This window comes from Haliaeetus albicilla, chromosome 28 (genome assembly GCF_947461875.1).
Source record: "Haliaeetus albicilla chromosome 28, bHalAlb1.1, whole genome shotgun sequence".
Classification (NCBI taxonomy): domain Eukaryota; kingdom Metazoa; phylum Chordata; class Aves; order Accipitriformes; family Accipitridae; genus Haliaeetus; species Haliaeetus albicilla.
This window is the reverse complement of record NC_091510.1, coordinates 5,373,933-5,390,393: the sequence shown is the minus strand read 5'-3', so window position 1 is coordinate 5,390,393 and position 16,461 is coordinate 5,373,933. Positions and strand designations below refer to the sequence as shown.

The window sequence follows — 16,461 nt, the reverse complement described above, 5'->3', positions numbered from 1 at the left end:
CTTTGAACGCTGTATGTTCATTCCTTTCCATGTTTCCAGCTTTCATGACTCTTAGTCCAGGATTCTGGAAATGAAATGGCACATATTTACCTGTATATTCTAAAAATCTAACTAAAAGAAATTACTTTTCCATGTTTTAGGCTAAATCTGAATGAGTTATTTTCTCTGATGTTAAAATTTCTGACTCATTCACTCTTTTTTTTGGACTTGCTTGGTATGACTCTTCAGAGTCACTTCGAATTTATCACCACTCCTGGATATTCCATATTTAATATTAAAGCTTCCATCCTTTGCTGGACAGGAAATGACTTATTCAGAATCACAGAGCAAAGTAATTATTCAGCTGTGAATAAAATGCAAGAATCCAAGGTTGCTAACGCTTATAACTGTACTGTGAATCTTGTGATAACAAGTAGGTCTTTAAAAGTCTCTGATCTTCAAGTCTTGTAAATGTGTGACAGCACAGATCCGTGAGAGTCTCACCCTTCACTCAGTGTGAACCCACCTCGGGAAACAGAAGTGAAAGAGCCAGACACCCAAATGTACTTTCTATTGTATTGAGCAATGCTGTTTGAAATCAGTTTTATTATTTGGGGGGACCTGACGTACAGCGTTTGGGTACCAGGTGTGTGATGATTCTGGTGGTGCTGATTTCAGTTCCTTCTACTTTTGAGAGCTTCAGTGTTTGGGAGCCAGTGGTTTTCCCAATTCTTCCACTCCTAATTAGGATCTGCATCCATCACAGGAACTGTGGGAAAAATCAAGACAAATTCTCACTCTTAAATGTTTTCTGTTTGAACTGCAGATTTCTTCATATGAGTGAGGCTTTTTTAATGCTTGATGGTGATTTATGAAGCCGCAGAACCATTCAGCACAAACTTGTTCAAGCACCATAGCAATAACTAATGTAATTAGCACATTTGCGGACAGTGAAAACTGCAAAATAAGCAGGCATCAGTCACTAAAGCAATAGATTGATTTTTCAGTGTGCGTTCCAACACTTTTATCAATACCATGCGTTAGTGCTTTTGGACTATGTCATTCTCCAGTCTGCTCTTTGCTGGGTAAATATCAATAAAAAGTGTAATATCTGAACATATTAGTGCTTTTAATCAACTGTAAATAACATGCTACTATTACGAGATACTATTTGGCAGTCAAAGGAGTACAGGCAAGCATGGAGAAATGGAAGAGGTCGGTGATAGAATGACACAGGTTATATTAAGCAATTACTTTACCCCTTTCTGGACCTTTTTTCCCTCCTTTTGGAGGCACTTTCCTTTCACGTACTGCCTTCTTTCCTTCCCAGAAGGGACAGGGAAATAGAGAGATTACATACCTATACATCTTTTCCTCAACTTGCTCTCAAACCTGTAAAACGTTTCTTTGAGTATTGTAACTCTGATCCACCAAGAGATAATAAATAGCTTTTGCTCTGAATACTTGAGTAATGTCCCCTAGTGTCGGTACGTGGCTAAGTTTAACCAAACCTAAATAGGAACTGAGACACCTAAAATAAAATTCTGCGATACATGAAGCAACTAATTCAAACATCCATCTATGTTAAAGTTCAGGATGGTGGGTTTTTTCCTATGTTAAGACTAGAAATGTTATCAAGGGGAAAAGCTGGATTTAAGGTCTTCTGTAGAGCATAAACATTTTCATAATTTGTTTTGCTTAAATGCTCCATCAGTAAAAACACAGATGAGGGTCCTCCACTCATATAAATATCCACAGTTTCTTTGGTACTTGTGGACTGCTGAAAAACTATCCCAGGTAAGGAACATGTAGCTTGTTAGCCAGAACTCTGCTCCATCTGGATATGAAGAAAGCTGACCCAAAATTGGGATAGTACATGCTGGGATTTTTCATCGAGTGAAATCCACATCTTAGGACAAACACAAGATGAATGGAACAATCTGTTACAAGTCTTTAAATCAAACTGAAATAAATAAAAGCCTGTCTTCACAACACAGAACTTTTAAATTAGTCTTCACTGTGGAGGATTCTTCCTACGAGACTATGATTTTCTTGTTGTAACTTTCCAAAAGCATGAGGAAACATTTTTATATACCATGAAGTAGGCTTTAAAATAGGTAATATTGTTGTATAAATTATTTGTAAGTCTATGAATTATAGAAGCATTTAATTACTTTCCATAAAAAAATAAAAATAATAAAGCAAAACCTACTTAATGAATGAAGACCTAGGTAATAAATCTTCCTTAAGGTAGGCCAGCAATACTCAAAACACATTATTTACTGACTGGCTGAGCCAAAGAATTATTCTCAAGAGAATGTTTTGCCCTTTTAGTAGAGTTAAATAAGTAGTGGAAATAATATTTAGAACAACCTTTTGCACAGCAGAGCAAGAAGATGACTTTTGCTTGGTAACTGTTTAACTAAGCCCAGCTGCCTCCGTCACTTGGGAGCTGGGTTGCGGGAGGGTAGCAGTAGCTTCTCTTTGAAGTACGGCCAACAGGCCTCGTCAGGGACATCTGTGGGACTCAACAAACCCTGAGAATGCTTTGGGCCAGCTTAAACTTTACCCTTATTATGAAGGACCTGAAATAGGAGCTATTTGGGGGTTCCTGAATTAGTTTCCGTGTTGATAATTAATCCAGAAGGGTCAGGCAGGTAGCGTTGCTTGCAATGACCCGTTTTGCTCCATTTGTACCTTCCTGCCTTTTTTTGGCTTCTAGTTAGACTCAAAGTGCTCTGGTGCTTGGATCACCTTTTTGTTACTGATCCTCAGGCTATCTCCAGCAGTGAAGTCCTGGCCCCAGATGAGGTTCTCCGTGGCTGTCATTGCTGTTTTTTTCTGCTGGGACCAAACCTGCAAATCTTTCAGAGAAGGCGGACGCTCTAACGGGCTCTCTGGCTGAATGTTAGGCAGGGAAACCAAAGGATGAAAAAAGGGTGCAAGAGAAAAGCTGAAGGCAAAGCCCAGGTGGGTATGATAGAGAGAGAATGTAGTCTAGCCTGTGGGTGCAGGACAGGTAGTTGATGAAAGAGTAAGACTTTAGTAACTTGCTTCAAGCTGGCAAGGTAATATTATTATTGTCCTTATCTTTGTTGAGGAAGAGTATGAGTGAGTTTTGACTATAAGAAAGGGGTTTGGCTCTTGAACTGCGACTCTCCAGCGTTTGTGTGGGGTGCGTGTCCCGTGACTGTGCTGTCCTCCCATGGCTGCGGTGGTAGCCTGCACCCAGCCGTGACGGGGAGTGAGCTACCACCAGCAGGACGTCTCAGGGAAAGCACGCGGTTCTTCGGAGGAATTCTCTAGGAGTCCACCTGGAGAACGTGCGCTGGTGACCCAGAGTGGAGCTGTTTCATGAAGCCTGAATACGCTCAAGAGAAAGGAACACTTTCAGACGTGCTTCTCAGGTCTGTGCCTGAACGGTTATTCTTATTTCCTAGCTCTAGGCAACTCAATATGTGGGTTTGATTGGATTGCCATTCTGAGTCACCCAATTCTCCCTCTATAATGATCGCAGGCATCTAATTCTGTATTCTCAGCTAGGAGCTGGTTGTTAAATGCGAGGTAGAGAAGCGCTTAACTCAGAGACACCTCCATCCCGTACTGGATGTTGCTAATGGGAAGAGCAGTCCTACCATTCAATCCCTGTGGGGCAGGCCAATAGTTCAACCATGCAATTCATTTCACAACCGTGTAAAGATCACCCCTGCGGGGCTTATTGTAGACTAAAAGCAGAGATTAACCTTAAACTAGCTTGGCCAAATTTGACCATTTAAGCAGCAGTAGTTTTTTTATTGTGTTTGTATTTTGTATCAACCACCCACTTTGATGGTTAACTTAGGTATAAAAGCTTTTTCTTTTTTAAAAAAAAGTCAGATAATCATATGCTGACTATGACCTGTATGTTTACTGTAAATTTTGCCAACCTGAGTGATGAAGACATTTAAAATATTGTGACTAATCTGTTTTACTGAGGAATCCTCTGCATTTACAGCATTTCTGCAGGGGAATCTACTGAGAACTTTCCAAGGTTTGGCCCCAGTGCAGTGTCAGTGAACTCTGGACCGGCACCGTCACACTCGCTGTGGCGGTGAGGTTGAACCTTTGCTTTATTTATATTGCCTTTGATATCAAGAATGATGTTTTCCATTGTTAGTTTCTCCATACAGGGAGAAATGAACCTCCCAGCCTATTTGCATCCACTAGCAATAAAGCCCCATTTTAATGAGAAAATGAATATTTGGACTTTACACTTTAGCCAGCAATGTATCATTTCTGGCAGCTGTGCTTTTTATTCACTTTTACTCTGACTGAAACAGCTTCAGTGACAGCAGCCAGGATCCTCCCCTTCTGTTCAGCTTCTCCATAGAAGGCAAAATGAAATTGATGTCTCTAAAGATAGGCCAGTACTATTTTGAGTCCTTCTTTTTCATGGGATCATGCCAATAAACAAAAGAAAAAAACCTCATTCCTACCTTTATCCTTTATGAGCACTCTTTCAGGAATATCAACTATTTCTTCCTACCTGTTTCTTCAAATTCACATTCTTCCGCTTCCCTTTTTATTTATCTTTCTTTGTTAGCTCTATGTTAGTTTAGGGTTTTTTCAAAAACAAAAGAGTGTTATTTAACTGTTCTACAAGGTTTTAAAGCTAATGGTGCAACTCACAGGTAGTAAAACAACAGTGATTCATATCTTTCTTTGTAAGCAACGTCACCCGAAGGGCATTATGCAACTCCGGTTTTGATAGGGTTTTTCTTTTTTTCCTCAGGCTCCAGAGAGGAGGCAATGACTCCAGAGAGACCGAATATAATAGTGATCAATTGGGCTGCTTTCTTTTCTGTTCCAGTTTTACACAACAAAGGGTTCTGTTGATTTTATTTGTCATTTATTTATGCTTTAAGCAAGCCTGGTTTGGTAAATATAGGCCTGTCCAGTAGACACTTCTGCTATTGGTGCCTCAGCATAAATGTGTTGTTTCCCCTGTCTGAGATTATGAGGCAAGGTCATCTGTGGTGCTACTGCGCTGAAATAAGCAACAATATTGAGAGCTGTAGCCTTTTCTAGTTAAAGCTAGTGAGAATTTTGTTGCTGGGAGCTTGCTATAATGGGATACAAATCAGGATTTAACATGTTGTTTGTTGACTTTGAGCCAAATGTAAAACGTGCTGTAATTCTGCACCAGTCCAAAACTGCAGTCTCGAAAAGCCCCACTTACGTGCATCTGCTTTTGTGTTTGCCTGAAGTGCTGAGACATTTTTCCAGGTGGATGCAGCTGGATCTCTTGGCACCCACAAACAACCCCAGTGTGGCTAGGTCTATTCTAATCAAGCCAGAGTGTGGGACATGGGTAGTCCGTGGCCAGCTCCTCCATCCTGTAAATGCTGTTGGGGTGAACTGAAGACCTCTGGGCAGGATTCCTTGCCAAAATGAAGCTCTGGTTCCCCTTGCCTTTAAGACATACCCAAAGAAGAGGGTGGTGATGATCGTTTTCTGTCCAGTGGTGGTATTGTTAAATTATCTTCCCAGCAAATGGATGTCCCAGGTTTACACTCGTTTGTTTGAGCAGGAGATTTAAGCCTCTTTTCCAAATATTTCAGGTGAGTGTCCTAATCAGTGAGCTGGCAAACCAACAAAGAAGCAGTTAGAGCATTATGCTTGAAAGGGGAACACCTGCCTCTGATACCTTGTCCCAGGACTGTAACATCAACAAGATGGTGTTTGAATAGCATGAATGCTATTCCTCTGCCCCTGTTTGAAAACAGAATGAGTGAACCTGGCTCAGTTACTCAAAAGAGAGCTGGTAGGTACCTGTTCTTGGGAAACTCCTCCAGGCTGGGTCTCCGAATGGACTGCAGCCTGTGAACCAGGAGCAAGGCATCCTTGCCCCATGGGGGGCATGTTTGAGACTCCCCTCCTTGTAACATCGGGCATAAGCCTCAGCTTAGTTCCTCTTGGGTAGCTCAAGGCATCTTCCTGCTCTGGGACTCACAGGGTGTCCTCTGAGTCCCATTTCCACAGGGCCACTGAGCACATTGGGAGCATAGGTACAATTCTCCGTTCTCCACTGATGCCAGAACGGTAAAAACTAGGTGTCACAGTGAGCAATAATGGGACAACAGGGCAGAAGGGTGCCTGTAGCTCCCTCGCCTAATAGTGCCACCTACTCACATGTACCTGCAGAGCCCCCCTCGCCATGACAGCAGCCAAATCCTGTCCTGCAAAATCCTAAAAGCCAAAACATCCTGACTGACTCTGGCCCTTTGTCCTCTTGCCCAAAATATACGTGGATTTGGTAAGCCTCGTGCTTTGTTAAAATTCTGCACATTAGTAGCACAGATCTCATTACCACATACTGGTCACAATATTCTCTTTATAGCTACAAATATCTCTGGCATAAGTAGTTGTTAATTACCTTTATTCTCCATGGTGAATATGTGAAGGCAGTGACACATACATTATTAGCATGCAACTGGAGAAGAAGTTTGAAACCAGTGTGCTGCTGATTTTCCCCTTCAGTCCTTAGGAGCGGTCTTCTAGTTCATAGCAGTCACAAGGTGTGTATTATGTATCTAAAAAGGGGACAATTATGAGTATTTTGTCAATTATTAAAAAAACCAACCAACAAACAAGGCACTGTTCATTAGCTGAGAAATGAAGCTTTATGTTTCAAGAATGGTACAGTTCATCTAAGATACTGCTGACCTAGATTTGTGTTTCTGTACTGAATTGCTTCAAGTGAGTAATGCACAGTCTATTTATAGGATCATTATTAAATTGGCACTTGCATGATCTAAATCCCTTTGCACTAGATTCACTAGGGAGACTCAGGGACTCTTGTCAACCAGTGGGCAGCAAGCTTGGGTTAATGTTCACAGGAGTGGCAGTCTGGAGTAGTTTTCCAAAAGGAAAACTTGATTTTGAGATGCAGATAGAGCTTGCTGTAAAATGGAAACTCATCTGACCTATTTTGGACTTCTGCTTTTGGGTGAGATGAAATATACCCCTAAGTGCATCGTTTCCACAATTCGTTTTCCATGGCTGGCTTACTGAGGACTGTAGGTTTTCAACATCTGTAGTTAGTTTATATAAACTCCACTCCAGGGTCCAAATAGAAGCTGGGAAGATCATCACCAAGTATTGTGGTAGTGCTGCAGTGTGGTGTCTCCCATTTGCTGAAGTTGGCAGTAGACAGTTGTGCCAGGGCGCGTTCCAGTGATCATTTCAGTATATGCAGTTTTCTGCCTTCTTTTAAATAATGTAATTGCTACAGCAGTCAGCACTGCAAACATCAAGGTGATCCTTCTGAAAGGGCTCTGAAGCCTCCCTCCCTTGGAAATGATGGGAGCTAGGTGCTTAATTTCTCTGAAAAATTCAGCGAGTAAAAGATATTTTTAAAAATCTAGCTAAGAGTGTTATTTTCAGACGTAAGCTAGGCATCTTGAAAGTTTGCCAACTTTGAATTCAAAGGCAGAACCAAACAAAATCAAAGAGACAGCTGACATACATAGATTTGTCAAACTAATTTCATGGGGCAGTAGCGGTAAGAAATGGAGTTAGGATGGAGTGTACTAGTCCTGGCTTGGTTTTCCTTCCACTCTTCCTTCCACTCTACTTTGGCTTGTAAGCTGGAACACTGTTTGAGGCAAGGGCTGTGTTTTATGTCCATGCAATGTGGCGCTTGGCGTCATGGGGCTCCAACCTTGATTAAAGTCTTCCTGCTGAATCATCACTTATGCAAGTAATGGTCATATATTAAATACCAGTATCGGAACAACATATTTGCTATTCTAGCTTTGCCTGTCACTTCAAATCCACTTTTACTTTTTGTCTTGCTACTCAATGTCACCTTTAGGTTTAAGTGCATTTTTCCTGCAGTGATTTCAATGCATTAACACATTTTCAATATGAAAGAGCACAAGAAGCAGATTCAGAATATGTCCCTTAGAAAAAAGTACTGTATAGGTCAATATAATTTTGGAACCTTTTTCAAGGGTGTATCTACATCCGTGAGGGAATGAATTAAAATAAATGTCCCGTAACTCTAACAGGACCCTAACTCTATCAGGAAGAATAGGGTCAGCCTTAAGTATCTTGTGCTCCACTTGAAATTTGATTGCGTTGACTTATACACTGGAGTAGACAAAAAGATTTTAATTTAATTATTATTGTTGTTGTTATTATTCATGAAAGTGTTAAAGTTGTCACTTCAAAGTAAAAAATGCTGCTAAACACACTAAGAGCAGACAGAAAGGTTGTTAACATAATAGACATACACACTTAGAGGCAGCCACTTTTTTGCCAACATTAAATCCTTAGACGCTTTTATAAGAATGAACAAAAATAGTAATAATAATAGTATTATTAATAATAATTATTATATTTGTGTCATGGTTTAACCCAAACCAGCAACTCAGCCCCACACAGCCGCTCGCTCACTCCCCCCCCCGGTTGTATGGGCGAGAGAGTCGGAAGACTAAAAGTGAGAAAACTCGTAGGCTGAAAGACAGCTGAACAGGTAAAGCAAATGCCATGTATGCAAGCAAGGAATTAATCCACCCCTTCCCACGGGCAGGCAGGTGTTCAGCCATCTCCAGGACAGCAGGGCTCCAGCACGCAAAGCGGTCACTTGGGCAGACAAACGCCATCACTCCCAACGTCCCCCCTTCCTTCGTCTTCCCCCAGCTTTATGTGCTAGGCATGACGTCCTATGGGCTGGAATATCCCTTTGGTCAGCTTGGGGTCAGCTGTCCCAGCAATGTCCCCTCCCAACTCCTTGTGCCCCCCCAGCCTGCTCGCTGGTGGGGTGGGGTGAGAAGCAGAAAAGCCCTTGGCTCTGTCGAAGCACTGCTCAGCAGTAACGAAAACATCTCTGTGTTATCAGCACTGTTCTCAGCACAAATCCAAAACATAGCCCCATACTAGCTACTGTGAAGAAAATTAACTTCCCCAGCCAAAACCAGCACAAATAGCTACATTTTTCGATCATAAAATCCATTTTACCAACATAGAAGGGTGTGCAGAAGTATATACATTCAAGGACCTGGTTTTTGAGAGCTAGGAAATTTTGAGTTGAAACACCTAAGGCAACAAATGTCAGGATGGATAGAAAAAAAAAACCCTAATCTGCTACAGTTCAGCTTCTTCATCATTGGCAAATATGTATTCAGCGATATCAGCCATTTGTTCCAGCACTATTTTCTCTGGCTGGCCAGGCTTTATTTAACATGCCCAGGCATAACTGACTTGGGTGAGGGCCTTCTTCCCTGACCTGTGAAGTCTTCCAAGGCCTGAGATGGGATATCTTTGACCTAATTTAAAGGGAGCTGGATATCTAATACAGTTTAGATTCAGCAGAAGTCCACGGGATAAAAATAGGGGAAACAAGATGCAGTTCTTCACAGGGAAAATGCAACACCTCATATGCAAACACATCCAATGCATTCTGAAACTTCAGTTACTGGAATTTTGCTGTGAAATGTCTTTGTATTGCTGGGAATCCTACTCTTCTGTCCAACAGCAGTCTCAGAAGGGGGTGTGGAAACCAGCCCAGAGTCTTGTCTTTGCCTCTGGGTGCAGTAATATTATTGCATGACAACACGTAGTTTAAAAATACAGCGAAAGGGACCAAGTCGATACTCCAAAGCGATGTCCGTGGGCACAGTTAGAACAACCATCAAAGGTCAGTTCTCCGGCCAGCTCAGTTTGGAGCATCTGAAATCCCTGCTGATGCCGGACGTTGTTTCAAGAAACGATAGCAAAAAAAACAGAATAGGGACTGGGTGAGGCTGTGGCCACTCCAGCAAGGTCTGCAGGCTAAAGCTGGAGCTGCCTGGCAGAGGCCAGATGTGCAGCTGACATGAGCGTCCAGTTCAGCCTTCACAGCTGGAGCAGTGCCAATGCTAGGCTTTCAGTTCGGGGATTTTTTTCTCTTGAAAAAATTACAACCACGATAAAGATAAAAAGGAATGTTTGTGTGCCTTGTGTGTGTGAGAGTGCATGCAACTACTGAGACTGTTAGAAAGATTAGATACAGAATAAGTACATGTTGCCCTTTTTAAAATTTCACACTTAATTTAAAGCTATAAATTTCCGTTTAAAACATTTTGTTCACTATGTGAACCATAAACAATTTATACGATAATGGGTCCTCTGAAACCAAAACACTGTTTCTGTGGGTAGACTGGCATGGTGACTGTGTGATCTACGTATATACAAAGTGCTTAACAAAATAAACACATGTGGTTATCAAAATATTATGCAGAGTTATCTTCTGCAAAAGACATTCCTATTTTTTTCTTGTTTTCTGTAATGACTTAACATCAAAATATTATTAGATACATCAAAAAACACCTACAGGTACATATTGTGCGAGTCAAGAATATGTTAAAAGCATTGTGTTGTATTTACAAAAAGGAATGATTTTACGCAGTTGATGCTAAAATATGTTTTGTAAAATACTGTGTCACAAATGAAAAAAATGAGGACACACATGATAACTGTAGCTGAGTGATTACATTTGTGCGTAAACTTACAAAAGCCAGAAAAGTCACAGATAGGACACGCTTTTCACTGCAGAATTTCCTGACTTGTTGGTTTCTGTCTCATCCTTAATGCTATCTAAATGTTGTTTCACCCTGTGAAGTGCATTTTCTTTTAATTTGAGCAGATCACATATCCATTTGTCAACACTCTATCCTCATCAATCAATGCATTATGCCAGGCAGCTTCATCTCCTCCTGAAAGATAACCTTGGATTATGTCATGGCTCAATTCTGTATTGCCCCTACAGAGATAATGAATTCGCACATGTAAGAGGATCATTTACCAGTGGGGGTGGGATGCTGTTTTGAACATATCATTTCCATCTGCCACGGGATGATTCCATTTGCAAAAATCGATCTGCTGGAGGAGGATTTCTTAGCTATGGTAAGCACGCTCCAGGCACAGCGTAGCAGAGCGTGTTGGCTGACAGGAGGGGAAGCAGGGATCCCATTAGTGATCTGGGGGCTGCTGCCCCCCGAAAGTCAAGGCTGTGGGGACGCGTTTGCATCTCTTCACGCCGAGGCTGGAGAAAGGAGCAAGAATGGGGTAAACAAGCCCTTCTTGCTCCTAGCAAGGGATGGCAGCTCAGCAGGGCTGCGAGGAGGAACGCACCCACGTGGCGGGGTGGTGCGGTGGAAGCCCAGGCACAGTTAAGCCACTTTTGAAAAGGTTCCGCCCCGGCTGTGACAAACAAGTGTGACAGGCACTGCTGCGAGATGACCTCCTTTAAACAGCTTTGGATTCAGCTTAATGGCTTCCAGAAAAGAATTGAGCCATATTTGCTTAGTGTGAATAAAATGATGCGTTTCATCAGCTGTAAACAATAGTAATCACACATATCACAATGAAAAATTATGCATTTCAAGCAACTTTACTTGCATGGAGTGGAGTTTGGCAAGAGGGAGTGGGGATGGATGCCTAAGAAAGCGCTCTGCGGGGGCTCCCAGGGTGGGCCAGGAACAGAAGCATACCAGTCTGACCACTGCAAGCCTTAGATTGCCATAGGCGTCAATAAACAAGGTGAAGTAAACTTTGCATATTACGTCAGTTCTCATACGCCAGCAAGACCAAATTATGCACAAGGCAAAAGGAATCACAGCGAGAGCTGAGCTGCTTAGGGGCTATGAGTATTTGCATCCCTGGCCAAAGTTTGCTGGGATTGCATCCCCTCCTGCTCCAGTGTTGTCCCCTCCTTAGTCATGAGAGGAAAAAGACAGAGCTGAGTTTGCAAGAGCAGGACAGTGTCTCTTTGAGTAGCCTGGGAGCTACTGAGTGGAGTTGCCCAACTTCCAGAGTGTAGCTCAAAAGTTATGGATTAAGTACGGTTTCAAGGAACTCGCCAAGTCCTGCCATTTCTATCTATTCTCAGTGCTGTGGAAAGAACAAAGACTCATTCAGCATATTTGAAAGCGTAAACTTTATTTGCTATAGAACTGCACCTCCACAGACCTGTAGTCTGTTGCCTTGGTGCAGCCGGCATCGTATTGGCAGTTCGTCTGGATCCTCCGCTCACGTTAATTGTAACAGGAGGTTCAGGTGCAATCCTGATCCTGGTGACATACACATGTTCATGCAGTGTGAGGAGGACAAGGCGTTTCTGTTTAATGCAAATTACTGATTACAGGCAGACATTTTGTCCAGTGTGTTTTCATGTTCATTTTTGGAGAAACGTGTATTTTCTTTCACGGGGTCTACCTTTGCTGTCATATTTCGGTATATTGCATGTCACTGTTCGGTGTGCATCGTGTCATAGTGTGATCGTATCAGCTGTCATAAAGGATAAGCTAATCTGACAGCTTGTGTCCTGATGCAGCTTGACAAGATGAAATTCGCAAAAAATAAACACGATTCCTGCCAATACCCACTGGTCATAATGACTTCAGGTGTACCTCCCTTAATTAATCACTAACTAGTAATAGTTTCCTGATTAGCTGCCAGAAACAGGGCACAGTATGGGTATTGTGTATCTGTGTGACATATTTCAGGCTGGCATACAGACTTACAGAGATATTACGTGTATACCATGCAGTTCTTAATAGGTTATTCTGATTATTTTTTCTGGTTCTTGCAGGTAGGCAAAAATATGAATTCACTGGAAAAGCCTTTTCTTTTTGAAACACATAAATCAATCTGAATTCTTTGAAATTGCATTATTTTAAAGAGTGTTCATAAATCTTGGAGATATAATTTATTTTTCTAAAGATCTATATTTTATGAAAGACAGTTTAAATTTGCACCTGAGACCATTATCATTTCCATGAAAAGAGAATGGATAACAAATTGAATGGATGGACTCTCATTAAGCATAAAATTACTCGACAAGAACCATTCTGAATCAATTAATCATATGTAACAGGACTCTAATTTTCTGGCATTCTCAAAATCGAAAGTAAGTATTTGCATCATTTTTCATCATAACAAATCTGATTACTTTTGTTTACAGCTGATGAAATACATAATTTTAGTCACAGTAATTAAATACTGGCTCTATTTTTTTTTCTGGGACCATTAAATTGAATCCTAAGGTTGTCTAAAGAAGGTTGTCTCACAACGGTGCCCTTCCATGCTTTACCCTCCTCCCTGCACACTTTCCATAAGCATGTGCAAAAAGGATCAGAAAATCCAATTTATATGACATAGCATGATACTATGAGACATAACTGCAGTTTAAAATAAGATTCGGTTCCAGGTGCATTGCAGGGAAATAGCATCATCCCTTCCATTTATCATACTTCATGTGTGACTGTTATAAATGGACATTTTAGCTGAATATTTTGTTAATCATAGAATGGTTTGTGTTGGAAGGGACATTAAAGCTCATCTAGTTTCACCCCCCTGCCATGGGCAGGGACACCTTCCACTAGATCAGGTTGCTCAGTGTGTTTTGGATGTGTCCCCAAGATGTTTCATTTAGCATTACCAAAACAATCCAAATTCTTGACACCTGGATCTGCCAGCTAACAGGACAGCAGATTATTCAAGGACAGGCAGGTAAATTTCCCATGGAACATTAGTTGTGGGATTGGAGGGGGCTGCCTTGACACCAGCAAAAACGTTTTACTTACATTGATTCACCCAGCAAGGACTGTTAATTATTAGGGCAGGTAGAAAGATGGTTCCTGTTTATTGTTCCATGGAAACAAATGTTTCCAAAGCCTATTTTGAAGAGAATTTTCTTCATATTGTTTCAGATTCCAATTAAATTAAAAATTTGAAATGTAAAATAGAGAGGAAAGGGTAAAGAAATAAAACACTAAAGCTAGCAATTTATTTCAAATTATATTTAAAAAAAAACACCAAACCAAACCAAACCAAAAAACAGTTCTGGTTTTGACCAGCCTAACTTATGGCATTTACTGTAATAAATAAAATATAGTGAACAACACAACCCACTCCCTCAGGCCTGGCACACACATTGCCGAGGCAGCTTAAGGAAACACCAAATGCAGTCTGAAATCTCTGACCAAAATTCTAATGCACTAAGTGTTTAAAGCCCTCTAAATTTGGAGAATTTGGGTTGTGAGGCAATTGTAATGCAAACCATGCCTGGCTTCCCAAGTAAGTGGATCTCTCTATGTCAGTACAGTGATCTGTTTCATTAAAGAAGTAAGGCTATCCCTTTTCGGAAGCACAGCATTGTTTTAGAGAAACTTATAAGGACACCATGCCAGTTACATTATCAGTATTTGTAAACTTCAGGGAATGTGACAGAAATATTATTTGCTTATTTAAAGCAATCAGGAAAGGCTATTTTTCTCTTCTAGTACGGCTCATGCAATAATACAATTTCTATATTTAAATCAAATTAATTTTCTGTCTCTTGCTAACTTCTGTTGACCTCTTCTATTATGGTGTAAATTGTTTGTTTTCATTTGTTCCCAAATTCTAATATACAATTTCCCTTGTACAGTTAGCGTGTACGCATAAGGCCGCCTTTCGATAGCTCCTTACTTTATCATAACAGGGGATCTCTTACATCACAGCCAATTTCACTGATTATATACAGCTTAAAGAATATGCAGGTCATCCAGGCTGGATTAGGCTGGGTTATGACTATATATATATGAGCACTTATTTCTCTTTGCCTCTGCTGGCTACTTTAACAGAAACCATATCAACTCCTCACTAGCTAAATTATAGACTTGGACCTAACTAGATACCAAGATATGCTTTGTGCCCCTTATGATACTGCTCTTTGGAGAAATATTTTAGTACCTTTGGAATTGGCGAAAGCAGCAAGAAGATAAAAACTAACATCCTTTAAGCTTGAGAAAGTGTGAAAGAAATGCTGATGTGTACAGTAGGTTAAAATTAACCTGGGTATTTACAGTGCTCTTCCATCAGCACGAAGTTCTTGATTTAGGCGGCCTTGAGGTAGATGGTTAATTACTTGCTGAATCAGGGTCAGAATGCTTATGCAGAAACCTTTGCTAATTTGGCGGAGCACAAGTTCAGGGGAAATATGTCCCTAGCTTTGAAATGCGTATGAAACTTTTGACAAAATGAATAGGGTAATCCCTCTGTCAGTGGGAGGTACCGTGTTTTCATGCCTGTGGCCCACAGGTTATCAGTGGCCTTTTAAAAAACATTCACACGCTGCTCCTCCACCTTTAATTCTTCCAAAGCAGGACTGTTTGTGGGAGGATAATATAGGGAGCTTGCCTGCGGGGCAGGTAGGTGTGGATTTAAAAGGCGTAGAGCCATGAGCTGTTCATCACCCACTTGCTGCAGCTCTCGGGCTGTCTCCAGATGGCCAGGTTTGGGGCAAAGGGGGAGCTGAGGGATTAAAAAACCTTCTCACCAGCATCGCTGTAGATCCCAAGACCTGCTGTGTCAGGGTAGTCTCAGTCTTCTGGGTGGTTGGCCCCATCTGAGTCTCTTCCATGGCCAGCCAAGTGCCAGCAGAGCCTCGTCCAAGGCATCCAGTTTGCAGTGGGGAGGGAGCAGCTTGGCTTCTCGTGGGGCACCCGCCAGCCCTTTGCCCAGGCGCAGGGTCACCGAGAGGCTTTTTCGTTCCCGTGGGAGCTCTCAAGGAGCCGGCAGCGAGGGTAGGGGAGAGGGGAAGGCTCTCAACCCAGCCAACCTGGGCTTTCCCACTTGGCCAAGAGCTCTCTTCCTGCAGGGGGAAGCCCATGAGGCTGATGGACCACGGCAGGTTCTCCAAGAGCTTGCTTTCAAGGAACAGTAAATTCAAAGGAATGTGGGTTTTCTGAATTAGCAGTGGTGTATAGCACAGTGCAGCGCTTCTCTGCAGGTAAGTGACTTAGTAAGTGAGAGAAAGGCGCTAGAAAGATGCCAGAAAGAAAGGCCTGGTACCCACACATGTCTCCTGCTAGCTCCCATCACTGGTTAAGAGGTCCCAGTGCTGCTCCACATCATCTTGGTCAGGAAGGAGGAGCAAGAGAAGGCAGGGGAGACTGGATCAAGTGCAGCTCCGACCCTGCTTCGGTCAAGAGGAGTTTGGCTGCAGAGTCCAAGGAGAATTTCTTCCCTAGGGAGGCTGGTTAGGTCGTGCTCACTGCTCAGCTGATAACTCAGGATCCACAGGGGTCTTATACTGATTAGCAGAAGATCTAATTTCACCCTGATTAAGAGAGAGCAGATGAAGAAGGATGCTGAATAATCCAACGGGCATGTATCAACTCTTAGGCAAACATTCCTTTTAATCTACTGTGGTGAACAACCCACACACTGGATTTTGACTCCCTTGACAATTTTTCTGAAGGGCTCTTCTGCATATATCTCCCAGGCTCTCATTTTTATAGTGACATTGTCCCAAGTGCAGACAGAAAACAATGTTGCTGTTGCTATTCATTAGAATCTATATTTATTTCTTTATACCATCCAACCAGCTTTGTTTTCTTTTGTAAATTTCATACAAAAATATCCTGTAAATATGCTTTTAGTAATGACCAACTTGATTTTTAGGAATGCAAG

The 16,461-nt window shown here is 41.8% G+C and overlaps 1 long non-coding RNA gene across 4 annotated transcripts in view; it reads left to right on the top strand.

Moving 5' to 3' along the window:
- Positions 1-2,286: 2,286 nt before the first annotated feature.
- LOC138682465 (uncharacterized) overlaps positions 2,287-16,461 on the top strand; it is a 56,540-nt gene continuing 42,365 nt past the window's right edge. Inside the window, exon 1 of one of the 4 annotated variants that reach the window (XR_011322547.1) lies at positions 2,287-2,949. This is a non-coding gene — a long non-coding RNA (uncharacterized lncRNA). The remainder of the gene's footprint in view (positions 2,950-16,461) is intronic. The other 3 variants (XR_011322549.1, XR_011322546.1, XR_011322548.1) reach the window with 3 other exon arrangements.